At 42.0% G+C, this 17,583-nt stretch overlaps 1 protein-coding gene across 4 annotated transcripts in view; it reads right to left on the reverse strand.

The window, feature by feature from the left end:
- ELOVL7 (ELOVL fatty acid elongase 7) overlaps positions 1-17,583 on the reverse strand; it is a 70,110-nt gene that overhangs the window by 40,681 nt on the left and 11,846 nt on the right. Inside the window, exon 1 of one of the 4 annotated variants that reach the window (XM_054986727.1) lies at positions 11,011-11,069. The exons of the other annotated variants lie outside the window; for them this stretch is intronic. The gene's annotated coding sequence lies outside the window, so the exon portion shown is untranslated. Of the gene's footprint in view, positions 1-11,010; positions 11,070-17,583 lie in introns of those variants that run through there. 4 annotated transcript variants of the gene reach the window in all.

The raw sequence follows: 17,583 nt of genomic DNA on the forward strand, positions 1-17,583 counted from the left end.
CAGTATCAGAGAAGATTGTTGATGAGCTGATAACAACTGCCATTGCTCATGAGGGGTCTGGGCCTAGTGGCCCCTGAGGCTCAGGCAGAGTTGCTAGGGCTTGGCCCTGCTTACTTCTAAGCCTTAGTGGCCTGAAAGTTAAATTGGCCTGTAAGAGGCCCATAAGTTAAATTGCCAGTCCACCCCTGTAATCTCCCTTACCAACAGAAAATGGCTGCCCAGTTGGAAGGGGAAAGGCTAAATGTCCTGAGTAAAATGGGCACATATTTTAAAAATCTATCCTGAATTCATTATATTGTACAGGCTGAATTCTGAATTAGGAGGGGGACTGGACTGTCTGGGGAGCACAGTAAGAAGGCAGGCAGAAGAGAACTGGGGACAGCCTGAGTCCGTGGGGCATGTTGGTATTTATCGCATTAGACATGGAGGAACCTTTAAAAAATAAGTCATTTATTAGAACAGATATTTGTTTGGTCTGATCTAGCAGGAGAAATCCATGTGCTTACGCAGCCTTCTGTGATCAATAAATGGGGTGGCTGGATGACTTCTGATGCATCCACTTGTATGGCCCTAATTATTATACCTGCAAATGTAGGATAATTAAAGCTTTTATTAGCCTAGACCTTTGTCCTATACTTACAATATGTACTGATAGTAAAATCAGCGCTCTTAATATTATGTTAGTTTTCCGCATTCCAATAATCATCAGATACTTTGTAAAAGTAGGTCATATCAGTTTCTTCCCTTGTTGCTCAATATACTTTGCTACTGACCTTTACTCCTCCAGCGTCAACATTCTCCGCTACCCCAAGGCCTCTAGTTGCTGAAGCCTATTTCTCCTTACTGCCTTCTTGCCCAGAACCACCTCCCTGAACACTTTACAGTGCCTGTCCTTCAGATCTTTCCTCAAAACCAACATGTTCTATGAAGGCTTTTTAATAACCCTCTTAGTACTTATAATCAACAAACCCAACTACAAGCTTCATGTTCACCTTGTGTCCCATCTCCCTTCCCTTTATCATCTTTCTATGTCAAAATATAGTCTCTTTAGGACAAAGAACTCTGTTTCACAAATATTTAACAATGTTTTGTATCCCACCACTTCAAACTTTGCCGAATGAAGCCTTTCTCCAATTTAAGTGGCTTTCTGGAAACAGGCCCCTTAAGCTCATGGAAGTCTTCAAACTTTAATGGACCAGACTAGTAAGACACAGGACATTATTTATACTTTTAAAATAAATGATATACAATACATTGCTTATTTTTAAACCCTTTAATGGACATAATCTCTGTTTTTAAAACTTCTAAACTACAGCCCAGCAGATTTTGTAGAAAAATGCTGGTTGTAATCAACATTATTTATTTATAGACTGCCCTTCTCATTGAGACTCAAGGCAGATTACACAGAAAGCAATAAATTAACAGGATGGGACATCCAATAAACAGGACAATAGGATTTGGACTGCAGAAATGTGAAAACAATTAAAATTTGATATAGTGCCAAAACAAAACATAGGCTCGTTAATGCAAATCTTACTTAGTAGGAGGATACTTACAGCAACAGACAGTAAACAGTAATATAAGTTTACAATCCCTATTCCTTTTCTAAAGCATCTTTCTGAACCATTTCATTATTATGCTTTTAGGGTTGCCATTCCCCCACCAGGGACGGGGGATCCCCAGATCTCACCCTTCCCCTCCTCGTGCCCACTTACCTGGCTGGCAGAGAGCGTGCTCCCTGGGGCATCCCCTCCCTGGATGGCACAGTGCACCCCTGGGCAGGGGGCGCGCTCCTGCGCTACGCAAGTGGGCGGTGGCAGTGGCAAGAGCAAGTTGCTCTTGCTGCCACTGGCTCTCACCACTGCTGCGGCCCCTGTGCGCCAAATGAGAGCGGGCTGCGGTGAGAGTGAGAAGAAGCAGCGGTGAGAGCAAGTGGCCGCGGTCACAGCGAGAGCAGGCAGTGGCGGTGGCAGCAACAAGGGCCCCCCTTTGACCCTGTGTGATGACGTTACTCATGGAAGTGATGTCATCCCGCAAACCAGGAGCACTCACACGCTGCGTGCGCACATAAAGAAAGGAAGCCAGGGTAAGTACCAGCTCCCAATTCTCTGCCAGCAGACTATAAGGACCTGGGGATCCCCTGTCGAGGGACTTCAGGTCCCTGGCAACCCTATATGCTCTCATTAAAAGGAGTTTCATTCCAATGTTCCTTTGTCTTCACTTCTCCTTTGACCTGCTCTGCCCCATCCCATATTCTTCAGAATGTTAAGAAGATCAAGAGTGTAAAATCTTTTTGAAAATTGCTTCCAGAGCTGCCCTTTAAATACAGTTCCTGGGCTTGATGGCTGCTACAGATGGACACGTGCATTTTCACAGACTGCAGTGACGGGGCATGACTGATACTGGGAAGTTTTTAGGACCAGGAATACCAACAAAATCACAAGTCCATTGACTCCACAGCGGCAGGTTGATCAGAAGATGGCAATGCTCTCTTTTCTTTCTTCTCTTCCAGGTCAATCTATCATAAGCTTAAAATTAATTTTACACCATTGCTTGTGACAGTTAAATTACTCCAGCACTACGGACTGATGAAATTAAATGTCTGCAGTCTCTGATCACTGCCAGGGTGGAAAACCTGCGTAAATGATTCAAACCTTGCAACCAGCAGCTCTGATAATTCCTCTGACAATTTGGTGTATTACAGTTAACTGCCACTCCCTTATCTGGCACTCCCTACTGTATTCCTAGAGGTGACATGTATGATTGGCACTGCCACTCATAGGTCTGATTTAGGACTAACATGGGTTCTAACCTATGTGAGGAGCCCTGGGACACAGTTGGGACTAGGATAGGTAGAGAATGGCTTAGACTGAATGCCACAGAACACAAGTCAGAGGTTCATACTAAAGTCATGGTATCAACTTACCTTGATCATTTATTTGACCTTGCATGTGCTCTGCAGTACATGAGTTTAATTTAGTCCTGGTAGGTCTTATATCAGCCTTGCCGAGACAAATTTGCTTAAATTTTCTACAGATAAAGAAACCCACATCCATACTGGCAGGGGATCATCACTGATGGCTGCACCCGGCAGTTTCTTATCACTCTCGCTTGGACAAATTAAGTTATTGGAGCCCAAAAACGTAAACAAATTCTTGGTATATTTAGGACTCTGGGTATATTAAGGAAGCCACAATACAGCTCAATTCTTTATGTACAAGGCTGCCTCAGATTCTATAAACCCAGTAACCTACCAGCCACATTTAGACTCAGTTTTAAGCTAATGCTTGTAGAGCAGCTGTAGGGAGATTTGGACATATAAAGTTGCCTTATATCAAGTTTACAGAATGGCTGGAAGTAGCGGGGAGACACCATCCCACCACTTTCCATTCTCTCATTAAGATGCCAAAGCACACTATTGCGCTTGCCTCAACTGACGTGCAGTCAAGAGTCCCAAAGATGCCTGGAAATGGATGGGACAGCACCCACACTCCTTCCCAGGGAACCTTAGGACTCTTAAGGAATTTAGTTTTGTTAGCATCACTACATGCAAATTATATGCTGCCACTGAACCATATGAGCCAAAAAAAAATATTAATGACAAAAGGAAAGAGGTAAAGACAAATCTCCATGATGACAAACAAAACAAAGTACAAAAGTACTAGTGGTTGTAACAGTAAAGACAGGCACACTGTGAAATATAGAATACCAGTTTTCATTGTGGTTTTGACTTAGCTAGATTGAGAAGCTAGCGTGGCAGCTCCCTTTTTGAAGACAAAAATTTGGATTTTCACACCCCTTTCATTTTGGGTCTGAGTACAATACAATACAAAATCTTCATTTGAATCCGGAAACTATATTAATCCAGTGTGACTCAAAGGCTTGAACACAGTCTGCTTTCTGCTGCTGAAGAATTTAAAAAAGTATTCCATACTTGAGTATTTTCATGTGTTGCTTATAAATATGATACAATATATGACAGGCTGGCACCGGTGTCACAATCGATTGTTGCCAGTTATTTACAATCTTACATTGTATTTACATTGTACATATTTGTCATTGTATTATCAGACACATAATATTATGCTCTACAATCACTTCTGTATGGTCCAAGGTTCGCTGTATCTGTGTATAGCTTTATTGTTACAACCTCTTATACTTTTGTTCTTTTATCCTTAGGACTGTGGCAGCATGCCAGCTGGTCTGACCCAGCAGCATGCTTCGGCAGTCCCAAGGATGCCTAGAATGAGGAAGAGTGTTCTACTGCTTTCAGCCGTTCCTGGGGTTCTGAGCGCCCGCTTGGTAAGACTGCACCAACAGGTGCAATTTGCATGTGGGGCAAGGGTGGCGGGATGGGAATAAGGACCCATGAGCACTTGCAGGGGAAGGCAAAATACCTTTCCTTGCCACCTCTCAGAGGAGAGCTGATTGGAAAATGTGGTGGGGTGGGGAGGTGCTTAGGAAGGAAAGCCTACCAGACATACCTTGTGATCCAAGTCCAGACTTCTCACCATCACCTGCCTGGTGGAGCCTGTGAGAAGGAGGCTGAGAGCAGGAAGTAAGTTCTGCAGGCTTCCTGCTCCAAGACTCCCCCATTCATCCCCACTTGTTCCCCATGCTGTTGCCTCGCTCCTCCTCTTGTTCTTACCCCCACTTGCTCTTAGCTCCTCCGCTGCTGCTGCCCTGCTCCTCCTCACCATGTCCTACGACTTCCCCCAACTCTCCTGCCACCACTTCCTTCCTTTTCTTTTTATTGCCCATTATCTCAGCTGAGATTTCTTGCTTGAGTCGTGATGTCTGCTTTTGCACAGACCTCACCTCTCCAGGTTGTTTGTTTTTTAAAGTTTTAAAGAAACTTTGGGGGGGGGCTGCAAACTTAATCGTTCCTCTGTTTGTAAAGACATCCCTCCCCTATCTGTTCCTTACCGTACTGTATGCATTTTTTATTCAAACTCTGATGCCAGATATGTACACAGTATAGGCAGGATTCTTTAATGCTACATAGTCTTATATAAAAAGTCATTGTATGCCACACCAAGGGACTAAAATCTTGTCTTAAATAGCTCATAGGAGCTCCTCCTCACAGTCTCTTTCAAAATGTTCAATTTTTCCATTAGAAAAATTAAAGATGTTCCCAGGGGCAGAAGGTGACCATTTCTCCCCTAAATTCTCTGCCTTTTTTCAGAGCCTTTGCATCTTTACTACCAAGTTCCACATTACCTATAAGCAGCAGCAGTTTCCTAAGGTCTCAGACAAAACAAAGGCATTTTCTAACAGCTGTTACAGGACCTTCTTTCGCTCAAGATGCCAGGAAATGACCATGTCTGCATCCAAAACATGACCACTGAGCTACAGCCCCTCTCCATTTTGGATTTCAGTTGGGCTTTAGGCCTAATTTGGGGACATATGCTGGAGAATGACTGTCACCAGGAGAAAGACAGAGAAAGGTTAACAAGCAAAGGTTGGCCATCAGGTGGCAGCGCAGAGCACTGCCAAGGCTGCAAGGATATGTTTTTAAATTTCAACTAGCTATACCCTGCTTTCCTCCCGAATAGGGATCCAAAATCAATCAATCAATCCGTCCTTTATTATCATCATAAAAATACATAGAGTGAAGCATGATATACAGACTGCATTAGGGTTACAAATAAATAAATATACCATCAGAATAGATCTTTATATCTTCTCAGAGCGCAGCTTAATAGCGCGTTGCAGAAATATAGCCACCTTCTCAGTTATATCAGGAGAGGAGTAGTCATCCAGAATGAAGTAGATCTTAGCGGGATCGAAAGTCCGACATCTTTACAACTTCCTCTTCCTTTATTTTATCCTCACAGCCACCACCCTGTGAAGTAAGCTAAGCAGAGTGTCACTGCTTCATGGACACCCAGCCAGCTTCCATGACAGCAGGGATTCAAACCTGCCCACCTCCCGATCCTCATCTGACGTTCTGACCACTGCAACATGATGTACACGAGTCTGCCCTCAAAGAGTGCTTAGATACTTCAACTAGGGAGGGACTGTGGCTCGGTGGTGAACGCAGGAGGTCACAGGGTTTATCTCCTGGTATTTATTTACTTTATCTGCATCCCACCCTCCTCCCCAATGTGACCCTGGACTTCCTCAAACGATGCAAAACTGAATTATTCAAAAGAGCTTTTTACACAGATAGGAGAGCTGGTTCGTAGGGAGATGATCTCGATGAGATGCTTCAGTAACGAGTTAGGGACTACAGACTTCACCACTATGCTGCCATATGTACTATTTATTGCTTTAAGTATGTGCTCCTATGTACTACCTGTTGCTTTAAATGTGACCTTACTTGGTAGTTCTGTGTTGCCTAATGTCAGTCCTAGAATTGATTATGCTCTGTTTCAGCATTTCTTCAACTTTGTATTGGATTTTTGCTAATGTTATGTCTTTATAAACTAGCATTTATTTATCATATGGCATTGTTTATTGAAATGTCCTTCATATTGCCTGCGCTAATCTTACTCTATGTAATCCACCTTGAGTCTCAGTGAAAAAGGAAGACTATAAATGACATAAATAAAACAAATAAAAAGTAGATTACATCATTTTCCTCTACTCCATTTTAACTTCACGACAACCCTGTGAGGTAGGTTAGGCTGAGAGAGTATGACTGGCCTATAGTCACCCAGCCAGCTTTCATGGAAGATGGGATTTGAACCTGAGCCTCCCAGATCCTAGTGCACCCACTTTGCCGTGCTGGCTTAAAAGATTACTTAGTAATTGATATCAAAGACCCAGTAGAATAGAGTTGCCAGGTCCTTTCATTCTCCTGGCGGGAGATTGGGACACTGGCACTTACCTCCCCTCCTTCCCCTGACATTCTTCTCTCTTGTGTGCTCTCCTGGCTGACATGATGACATCACTTCTGGGAAGTGACATCATCACACGGGTCAAAAGGTGGCCCAGGAGAACTCCCGCGCTCACCAAAGGGCTGAATTGCCCTCCCGTGGTGCCTGATTTGGCCCCAAATGGGCCCAATGTGGGGTGCGGGCACGTGCCGCCTGGGGGTGCACCCCAGATGTCACCCCGCCCCCGCTGGCGAGGTAAGTGAGGGCAGGGGGAGGAGGGAGGAGCAGGGGATCCCCCGCCCCAGGTGGGGGAATGGCAAGCCTACAGTAGAATCAGAATATACAAAACTAAACACAGATTTCTGTGTCCACGTGTTAAATTAAGAAGTTCACTGAACACAGTTTTAATTAATGCAGGTTGCTGAGAGACGCCTTAAAAGGTTACTTGAGTAAATTTTGGTTTGGTACGTTGGTTACTTGAGTAAATTTTAAGTTCTAGTTGTGACCTTTAAAACCCTTTTCATCTTAAGTCTGCAGAAATCCTAGCATCCAAGATCTAGAAAGTTTCTCATACGAGTGCTCCCACAATTTGCAGTATGGCAGGTGACCATAACATCTGCAGCCTTTTTGGTATTTTTGGAGACCTGCCTTTTAACGTTAGAAAAAAGATAAAAACATTTCAGTACATTTTGAGGGTTTTTTTTTTTAAGTTTTCAAACTGCAGAACTATAAGCCTGCAGCATTCCCTTTTGTTAAAGGGATTTTATTCGCCACTTTTTTTTTACTCAGAATTTTGTATAACACATTACACAGGTGTATTTCTTTATTAATAAAGGTAATAAATTCTCATTCTCTGAACCTGACTCATAGAAACATAGAATCATAGAGTTGGAAGGGATCCCCAGGGTCACCAGTTCCAACCCCCTGCACAATGCAGGAAATTCACAACTACCTCCCCTCCCCACACCCCCAGTGACCCCTAATCTATGCCCAGAAGATGGCGAAACACCATCAGGATCCCTAGCCAAACTGGCCTGGAGAAAATTGCTTCCTGATCCCAAAGTGGCAATTGGCATTACCCTGGGTGTGTAAGAAGGGGCCATGAGAACTAAGCACTGATGTAACCCTTCCTTCCCTCCCTCTAATGATCTGCCGAGGTCCACAGAATCAACATTGCTGTCAGATGGCCATCTAGCCTCTGCTTAAAAACCTCTAAAGAATGAGAGCCCACCACCTCCCGAGGAAGCCTGTTCCACTGAGGGAGCGCTTTGTCAGGGAGTTCTTCTTAATGTTTAGCCGGAAACTCTTGATTTGGTATAGACATTTTTTTTATTTCAAAAGATATAACAATAGAAAGTGCATAAAAACTTATATATATATAAGCACATTTGAAATTAAACTAATAGAAAGATACAATCAGAATTTATAATAACAAAACTTGTATAATAGCTCTCCTTCCCTCTCCTTGGTTACTTATACAAACTTTAATATCAACTGTTTTGGTTAATCATTTCCCTGTATTTTATCTTCTTATCTTTGTACTGAGTTACCTTAATTAATTAATTACCTTAATTAATCTTAATTTTGGCCTAAGTAGTCAAGGAAATCCTTCAATTTTTCCCAAAATTAAGCTATTGGACTTTTATGTACATAAATATATATGGTCAATTTATGTACATTAATAGTTAATTTGGCTATTAATGCATATTCATAGATCTTATCTATCCACTCTGACACATCAGGGCACATATCTGATTTCCATTGAAAAATAGTGGATTGAAAAAATAATGGATTGTGCTATTACTACAAAGCCAGTACATTTACTTAGGGATAAATGTATCAACACAAAATGAGAATCTTCATAAGGACAATTATCAAAAAGTCTGGACAAGAATTACCGAAGATATGCAAAGATGGGAAAAACTGGATATTCCATGGCTAGGAAGAATTTTTGCAGTTAAATTGAACATATCACCAAAATTGAATTTTTTTATTTCAAATGATCACAATTCATATAGACCAAAAGTTCCTAAATAAGTGGCAGAAAGTAATAAATGACTTCATATGGAAAGGGAAGAAACCAACGATAAGACTCAAAGTATTACAGGATGACAAAAAGCAAGGAGGATTGGCAGTACTGGATATCAAATTGTAACACCAAGTGGCGGCACTAGTTTGGTTAACAGATTGGATTACAAATCCGAGTAGCAGACACATCAAATGGGAGATAGAAGACACCAAAGAAGGCACCCACAATTATTTATGGCTTAAGAAATCATTGAAATCTTTTCAAAAACAGGACGGGGCTCATATATTAAGAGACAGACTACTTAAAATATGGTTTCAGTGTTAGATGGTACTCTACTCCCAAAGACATTGCGAGAATCAGTAAGGATTATACTGGACAGTGTTGGAAATGTCAATGCAGGGATGCAACATTTTATCATATGTGGTGGACATGTAAGAAAGCGCAAAGATACTGGATAAAGATACATGAAGAGATGCAGATTTTCAAGCTCAGATTTGAGCTAAATCCAGATTTGAGCTAAATCAGGCCCTATGCCACCAGCACACCCAGCTATTTACAGGACACCACTGACTTTCTCAGGAAAATACAATCCATTGACAACCTACCAGATGACACCATCCTAGCAACCATGGATGTGGAGACTCTTTACACCAATGTCCCACATGCAGATGGACTGCAAGCTATTAGGAATATTATCACGGACAAAACCACAGCACACCTCGCCACTGAACTTTGCCACTTTGTACTCACTCACAATTACTTTTTAGTACTATTATTATTATTTATATCCCACCCTCCCTGCAAGTGGGCTCAGGGCGGATTACAATAGGAGATAAAATATACAAGATAAAATCACAATAAATTAACACAGCTTTCTAATAAAACCTGCTCACCATATAAAAACCATGTAACATCTGATGGAGGTGGAGGTGCGGCTTAACCATAAGTGGTTGCTCATATACGGGGGGGGGGGATAGATGATCAATACCCCCTACAGACATAGAGGAGGCCGGGAGAGAGGCTCATTTGGTGGAAACCCTGATGGCCTCAACCATATGCCTGGAGGAACATCTCTGTCTTACAGGCCTGCCTGAAGGAGACAAGATCTTAGCAGGCCCAGGTCTCAGCACCCTCCAGGGAGTATATGGGAAGAAACGGTCCCTCAGGTATGCTGGTCCCAGTCCATTTAGGGCTTTATAGGTTAATACCAAAACTTTGAACCTGATCCGGAACTCCACAGGAAGCCAGTGTAGCTGCTGCAGAACTGGAGTTACCTGTGTTCTGAAAGGCACACCCATCAAGATATGGGCAGCAGCGTTCTGGACCCGCTGTAATTTCCAGGTTAGACTCAAGGGCAGCCCTGCATACAGCGAGTTACAGTAATCCAATCTGGAGATGACCGTTGCATGGATCACTGTTTCCAGATCATAGGTCGAGAGATAGGGAGCAAGCCACCTAGCCTGCCGAAGATGGAAAAAAGCAAACTGGGCAACTGCCTCGACCTGGTCCTCTATTGATAAAGAGGAGTCCAGCATCATGCCATGACTTCTGACCAGCAAAATAGGTACAAGTGGTATGCCATCGAAGGCCGGAAGCTGGATTCCCCCCCCCCCAAATCCTATGACCTAAGTACAGGACCTCCATCTTCATGGGATTTAATTTCAGTCTGCTCAAATTTGATGACAGCTTATATCTACAAGTTAATGGCACAGCCATGGGCACACGCATGGCACCACAATATGCTAACATATTCATAGCAGACTTGGAGCAATGCTTCCTCTGCACCCATCCACTGAAACCATTCCTGTACTTAAGATTCTTGGATGACATCTTCATCATTTGGACCCATGGGAAGGAAGCCCTTGAGAGATTTCATTGGGACTTCAACAACTTTCACCCTACTATCAACCTGAGCCTGGATCACTCTACATAACAAGTACACTTCCTAGACACCACTGTACAACCACGTAATGGGCAGATACCAGAAACCCACCGACCAATACTCATATCTACATGCCTCCAGCTACCACCCTAAACATACCACTCAGTCAATTGTCTACAGCCAAGCCTTATGTTACAATCGTATCTGTTCCAATGTTCTTGATCGGGATTCCCACTTAAGAGATTTACAACAAGCATTTTGGGGGCTACAGTACTCACCAAATGAAGTGAGGAAACAAATCGACAGGGCCAGACAAGTACCCAGAAACAGCCTGCTCCAGGACAAACCTAAAGGAACAAACAACAGAACACCACTGGTTGTCACCTATAGTTCCCAGCTCAAACCCATCCAACGTATCATCAGTGATCTACAACCCATCCTGGAAAACAATGCCTCTCTCTCATAAGCCCTGGATGGAAGACCTCTCCTTGCCTACAGACAGCACCCCAACCTTAAACGACTTCTCACTAACAACCATGAATTGGCTAGCAGAGTAACCAACACAGGTACCAGACCCTGCAACAGGCCCAGATGCCAACTCTGCCCTCATATCTACCCAGGAAATATGATTACAGGACTCAATGGTGTCAACTACACTGTCTCTGGCTCTTACAGCTGCTCATCCTCCAACTTGATATATGCCCTCAAGTGCCAACTATGTCCATCTGCTCTGTACACTGGACAAACCGGCCAACCTCTGCGCAAAAGAATAAATGGACACAAATCTGACATTAAAAATGACATCCAGAAACCACTTCAATCTACCAGGACATTCCATCAAGGACTTAAAGGTCACCATAGTTCAACAGAAACCTTTCAAAAACAAAATCCAATGGGAAGCTGCTGAATTGGAATTCATATGTAAATTTGACTCAGGGCCAAACTACAAGTGATGAATGACACAGGTTGGACACTTGTCAGCTTCCCTCAAGTTTTGATGGGAAATGTAGGCAGCTTGGCAGAATGCTGGACAAGTGACAGTTGAAAAATCAATTGGACAGCAGTCAGAGAGCCAAGCTGCAAGACCAGGATGCCTACATTTCCAATCAAAACTTGAGGGAAGCTGACAAGTGTCCAACCTCTGTCATTCATCACTTGTAGCTTGGCCCTCAGTCACACTTGGATTGAACAGAGACTATGAATGGTTATCTCATTATCAGAAGTAACTGATTTCATTATCAGAAACAAACTGATCCCTTATCAGAAGCCACTGATTGCATCTTCTCCCCACTTCCCTCCCCACCTATATATATATGACCAGTTTCTTCATACCCTCCATGCATCTGATGAAGAGAACTGTGATTCTCAAAAGCTTATGCTACAGTAAAGTTGGTTCGTCTTAAAGGTGCTACTGGACTCTTTTCTATTTTGCTACTACAGACTAACACGGCTAACTCCTCTGGACACTGGACAAACCGGCCAAAAATCATGCTATTAAACATCCTACCAAATAATGCCAGAAAAGAACAGGGAGCCCTTTTCCATTACATGGTGACAGCAGCAAGAGTGCTATACGCAGCCAAAAACTCTTTTGATTTAATTTCAACCCATTGGTTCTTCTCCAACCTTCTGTGGTGACAGAAAACAACTCTGTACCATCCTCTGTATGACAGCCCTTCAAGTACTTGAAGTTGGTTATCATATTACCTCTCAGTCATCTCCTCTCAAGGCTAAACATACTGAGCTCCTTCAACCGTTCCTCACAGGACTTGGTCTCCAGACCCCCACCCTCTTCACTGCCTTCCTCTGGACATGTTCCAGCTTGTCTATATCCTTATTAAATTGTGGTGCCCAAAACTGAACACAATACTCTAGGTGAGGTCTAACCAGAACAAAATAGAGCGATACCATTACTTCACAAGATCTAGACACTATATTTCTGTTGATACAGCCCAAAATTGCATTTGCCTTTTTAGCTACAATATCATAATGATGACTCATGTTCAGTGTATGGTCTACCAAGATCCCTAGATCCTTTTTGTATATACTACAGCCAAGACAAGTCTCCCCTATAATTATGCATTTGATTTCTCCTGCCTAAATGCAGAATTTTATATTGATCTCTGTTGAAATTAATTTGTTTTAGCCCAGTTTTCCAGCCTGTCAAGATCCTGTAGCCTGATTCTGTCTTCTACCATATTTGCTACCCTTCCCAATTTAGTATCATCTGCAAATGTAATAAGAATTCCCTCTATTCCTTCGTCCAAATCATTTATAAAAACGTTGGAACAAAACAGATCCCAGGACCAATCCCTGAGGCACTCCACTTGCCACTCTTCTTGCACTCTTTGGATGCGATCTGTCAACCAGTTACAGATCCACCCAACAGTAACAGGATCCAAACCACATGTTACCAACTTGTCAACAAGGATATTATGTGGAGCCTTAACAAAAGCCTTACTGAAATCAATGAAACATGGCTGTGGTTTCTAAAAGTTACACATGTATAAGGATTTGACTGTTTCCTAACAGCATTTCCTCCACAGTGCATTGAAACCCACATTTAAGACTACTGCCTCAAAAGCAATTTGTCAAGCAATACAATGAACTTGTACTGGCAAGAAACAAAAGCTCTCCTACATACGGAGAGTTCTTTAAGAGACAAAGCGTCTGTTCCTTCCCCTATGTACAAGAATGCAATTATGCATTGGAAAGAATGCATGCATGTAAAGAAACAAAAAATAAATAAAACTGGGTACTAACTTGAAACAGTGTTCACCCATAGTACCTAGATATGAGAGCCTGAGCGTACAATAAGTTTCTTTGTAATTCAGTCAGCGGCAAAAGTCATTAGGCATTACAAACAAATTCTCAGCTTTTGGGTAAAAGGAACAGCTTCAAAGTTCTATCCAGTTTTTCAAATAGTCAGCAAGTTTAGTTGTGGGGGGGAACACTTCTGTGAAATTATCTCTACCTTGCCAACAAAAGCTATAATCAATTACATCACCTAGCAACATGCAACAAGCCATAAAACTGCATGAGCAAAGGAAAGTTATTTATTCTTACCATTAATACTAGTTTGGGGTTGGGATCTAGATAATTTTCTTTATGGCAGGAACTGCTATATGTTACACTACCCATCATGTCTATTCATTCTTTTATTTTTTAAAGAGGAGTTCAAATAAGCTTGCATTTTTATCCACATTATTCCCTGCTGGAGTCCCAAAACAAATATATCTTACAGTCAACTCAAGATGAAGAGGCAGTAAAAAAAGTTTAAGAATTCACGGAACATTCTATGTGCCAAGTTAGACACATCAGTTTGGGATTTCCCTTATGATATGCCTATCTATACCTATCTAGAAAGCAGTTACAGAGGCAAGGTCAATTATGTACTCAGTTTGCGTGAACCTGAGGGCTAGACTGGCAGCCATGAATACAGCAAAAAAAAGAAAAGGAAAAAAAGAAAGTCTTTTTGCCTTTCTTGTACAAGGCACATACTGTAGTCGCAAAGTAACATGAACCTGCATTTTTTCCTGAGACAGGTGTCGGAGTGAAAGCAGTTTAGATGGAGATTTTCAGAGGGAAAATAGAATGAGGGGAAAGGTGAAGACAACATTCTTCTACTGCCAAGCAGTCTTCTGTTTGAAAATGATGGGATTCCCCAGAAAGAGGTCTGAAAAGCTAAAATATTTATGCTATGTGGCAGTGGCTTCTGTATCTGTGGGCACACACAAATGTAAGTACAGGGGGACACAGTGGTACTTCATATACTAGCAACATTTAGTAAGCAGAATTTAAGCACCTTTTCTACCAAAATCAACTTTTAGCAGCCTTTTCAAAGATCAGTTTCTGCTTAGAAGTCCTTGCATGACCCTCTCAGCCAGTTTTTCTCCTTTCCAAGGCCCCAACGTAAACTTCAGACATTATCCCAAAGTTATGGAAAAAAACCATTCATGTATTGTTTCACTAAACAGGTGGGTTGTTCAACAGAACCCCCTTGGCAGCTTCCCCAGTTACTGAAATGTACATATTTGCTAACAAAAACACACATGGGAATTCTACCCATTCTTGGTAGTTTCTATTTACCAACCAACAGGCAAAAGAATGAAGAGTGAAGCTATTGTCTCCAAGACATTATCTTAGTTAAACTAAGATACATAGCAACATTCACAACACCTTTCTGGGAAGAAGCTACTTATCTAGTTTCAACAGGCTCTACATAACCCTTCTAATTCAGGGAATATCTTACAATATAGTGACAGAGGCTGTATAATGCCAGTACTGTAATGAGGGAGTGCAGATTTGGATTAGATGCAGAGGAGTTAGCCGTGTTAGTCTGTAGTAGCAAAATCAAGAAGAGTCCAGTAGCACCTTTAAGACTAACCAACTTTATTGTAGCATAAGCTTTCGAGAATCACAGTTCTTTTCGTCAGTTCTCTTCGTCTCTTCTGCATCTGACGAAAGAGAACTGTGATTCTCGAAAGCTTATGTCAGATTTGGATTATAACCCTTCATTGTGTATGTGTGTGTTATGTGCTGTCAAGTTGTCTCCAACCTATGGCGACCCTATGAATGAAAGACGTCCAAAACGTCCTATCATTAACAGACTTGCTCAGATCCTGCAAACTGGAGGACGTGGCTTCTTTTATTGAGTCAAGCCATCTCGTTTTAGGTCTTCTTTTCCTACTGCCTTCCACTTTTCCTAGCATTATTGACTTTTCCAGAGAATCTTGTCTTCTAATGATATGACCAAAGTACAATAGCCTTAGTCTTGTCATTTTAGCTTCTAGAGAGAATTCAGGCTTGATTTGATCTAGTACCCACTTATTTGTCTTTTTGGCTGTCCATGGTATCTGCAAAACTCTTCCCCAGCACTACATTTCAAATGAATCAATTTTCTTCCTGTCAGATTTCGTCTGCCCAACTTTCACATCCATACATAGTAATGGGGAATACCATAGCTTAGATTATCTTGATCTTGGTTTCCAGAGAGACATCTAACCATCTCTTAATTGATATCAAAGAGCCACAGGGTGGAATGTGTATATTTCTTATTCAAGGAGAACTTGTAAGTTTCAGCTACGTAATACCACCAGAATTTGGCTTATACTATACTAAAATTAACAAAAAATAAGTGACTACTACAATTTTCCTTTTCTCTCACCTTTTTAAGGGACCTGCTTGTTCCATCTAGCACACAGTGAATCTGCAGCTTATGTATCATCTGAAACAGAACTTTGTCCACATGTTTTTGACTAACCTCTGTACCATAGTGTTAAACAGCAAAACTTGTATTGTGGAGACAATGTGCTTTACTCTATCAGTGGCATCTGGTATGGTGGACATCAGGGAAGTCAATAATAGGCAGAGCCAACATATTTTGGTTTTGTCCTCCTCCTCCTCCTCCTCCTCCTCCTCCTCTCCAACGATGGGTTTTTTAAAAAGGACTGCAGTACCCTTTCTTAACATTTAACTCATCTCTACAGAAATGCCAGTTTAATGCACTCTCTCCTTCCACATACTCAGTGCTGGAAAGGGATCTTGCCATGCACACACCTTTAAAAGTAAAGTTTTTCATCCTCCTCAAAACTAGGGGAAAGTCTGTAAAATGTTTTTTGCTCTCACAGTAAAAGATATGTTGCTGCTGCTGCAGCAGCAAAATTTCAACATGACACGTCTGTATGAACCTTCCTTCCCCTGAGTTACCAGGTTGCCAAATACGGCTTAGGAAATTCTTGGAGATTTGGAGAGGAAGTTCAGTAAGAATGTGATACCACAGAATCAGCCCTCCAAAGAATTAATCTATGCAGTCGACAGATCAGCAGGAATTCCAGGACTCTGGTTCCCACTTGGACGTCAGTAACCCTCTTAGTAAAAGAAAATGGCTGCCTCCTCGCTTGAAGGAGGAAGACTAAACAACCTTAGAAAAATTGGTAAATGTAGAAAAAAAACCTTAGATTCATTTTATTGTCTAGGGGTGATTCTGAAAGGGGAGGGGCATGGAAGCTTAAAAGAGACAGTTACTTAATTTGGGCCTTGGTAACCATGACATTTCACCATCTGAGAGAATTCCAGAGTGAACAAGGTTCTTTTCCCCACTCCATCTTAATATTGCCTGTACTTCCTGGGGAAGACAGTCAAACTGGTATGGTCAATGGATTCCAATGGATCCACAGAGCAGCTTCCTGCCCAGTGAACTAATGTACTGGTGTGGATAGGCCAGGTTTAAAGGGTCAGAAAAGCTCTCTGTAAAGAGGCACTTGCTTGCCAGCAGTACTAAGTTGAGACAATGCAGGAGAAGAGGGCTGTACCAAAGGGAGAGGCAGAAAAACAAAAGAACGTCTGTGCAATGGGGAAAATAATAGTTTTATTCACTTATACTTCCTCTACATATTTTGCCTATGCTTTTTTAGGGGATCTATAAGAACATAAATAAAAAGAAAAAATATATTGCCATAAAAATTAATTTAATAATAATAACTGCATTTATATACCACTCTTCTAGACAGATTAGTGCCTCACCCAGAGCAGTGAACAAGTTAGTATTATTATCTCCACAACACAGCTGGGAGCTGGGGCTGAAGGAGTGGCTTTCCCAAGGCCACCTACTTAGCTCATGGCAGTAGTGGGATTCCTGTAGGCAGTCCTGTAGATATGCCGGACTAAGGCCATGAAGAGCTTTGTATGTGATATCCAATGACTTGAATCGAACCTAGTAACTGGTAAGTGGCTAGTAGGTGATTGCAGAATGAGAGTAAGATTCATGTTCCTCTTAAGATCCCAATAATAACCCCAACTGCACCAACTGGAATTTCCAAGTTAGCTTAGAGGGGAGACCTATATACCAT

This window comes from Eublepharis macularius, chromosome 8 (assembly GCF_028583425.1).
Source record: "Eublepharis macularius isolate TG4126 chromosome 8, MPM_Emac_v1.0, whole genome shotgun sequence".
Classification (NCBI taxonomy): domain Eukaryota; kingdom Metazoa; phylum Chordata; class Lepidosauria; order Squamata; family Eublepharidae; genus Eublepharis; species Eublepharis macularius.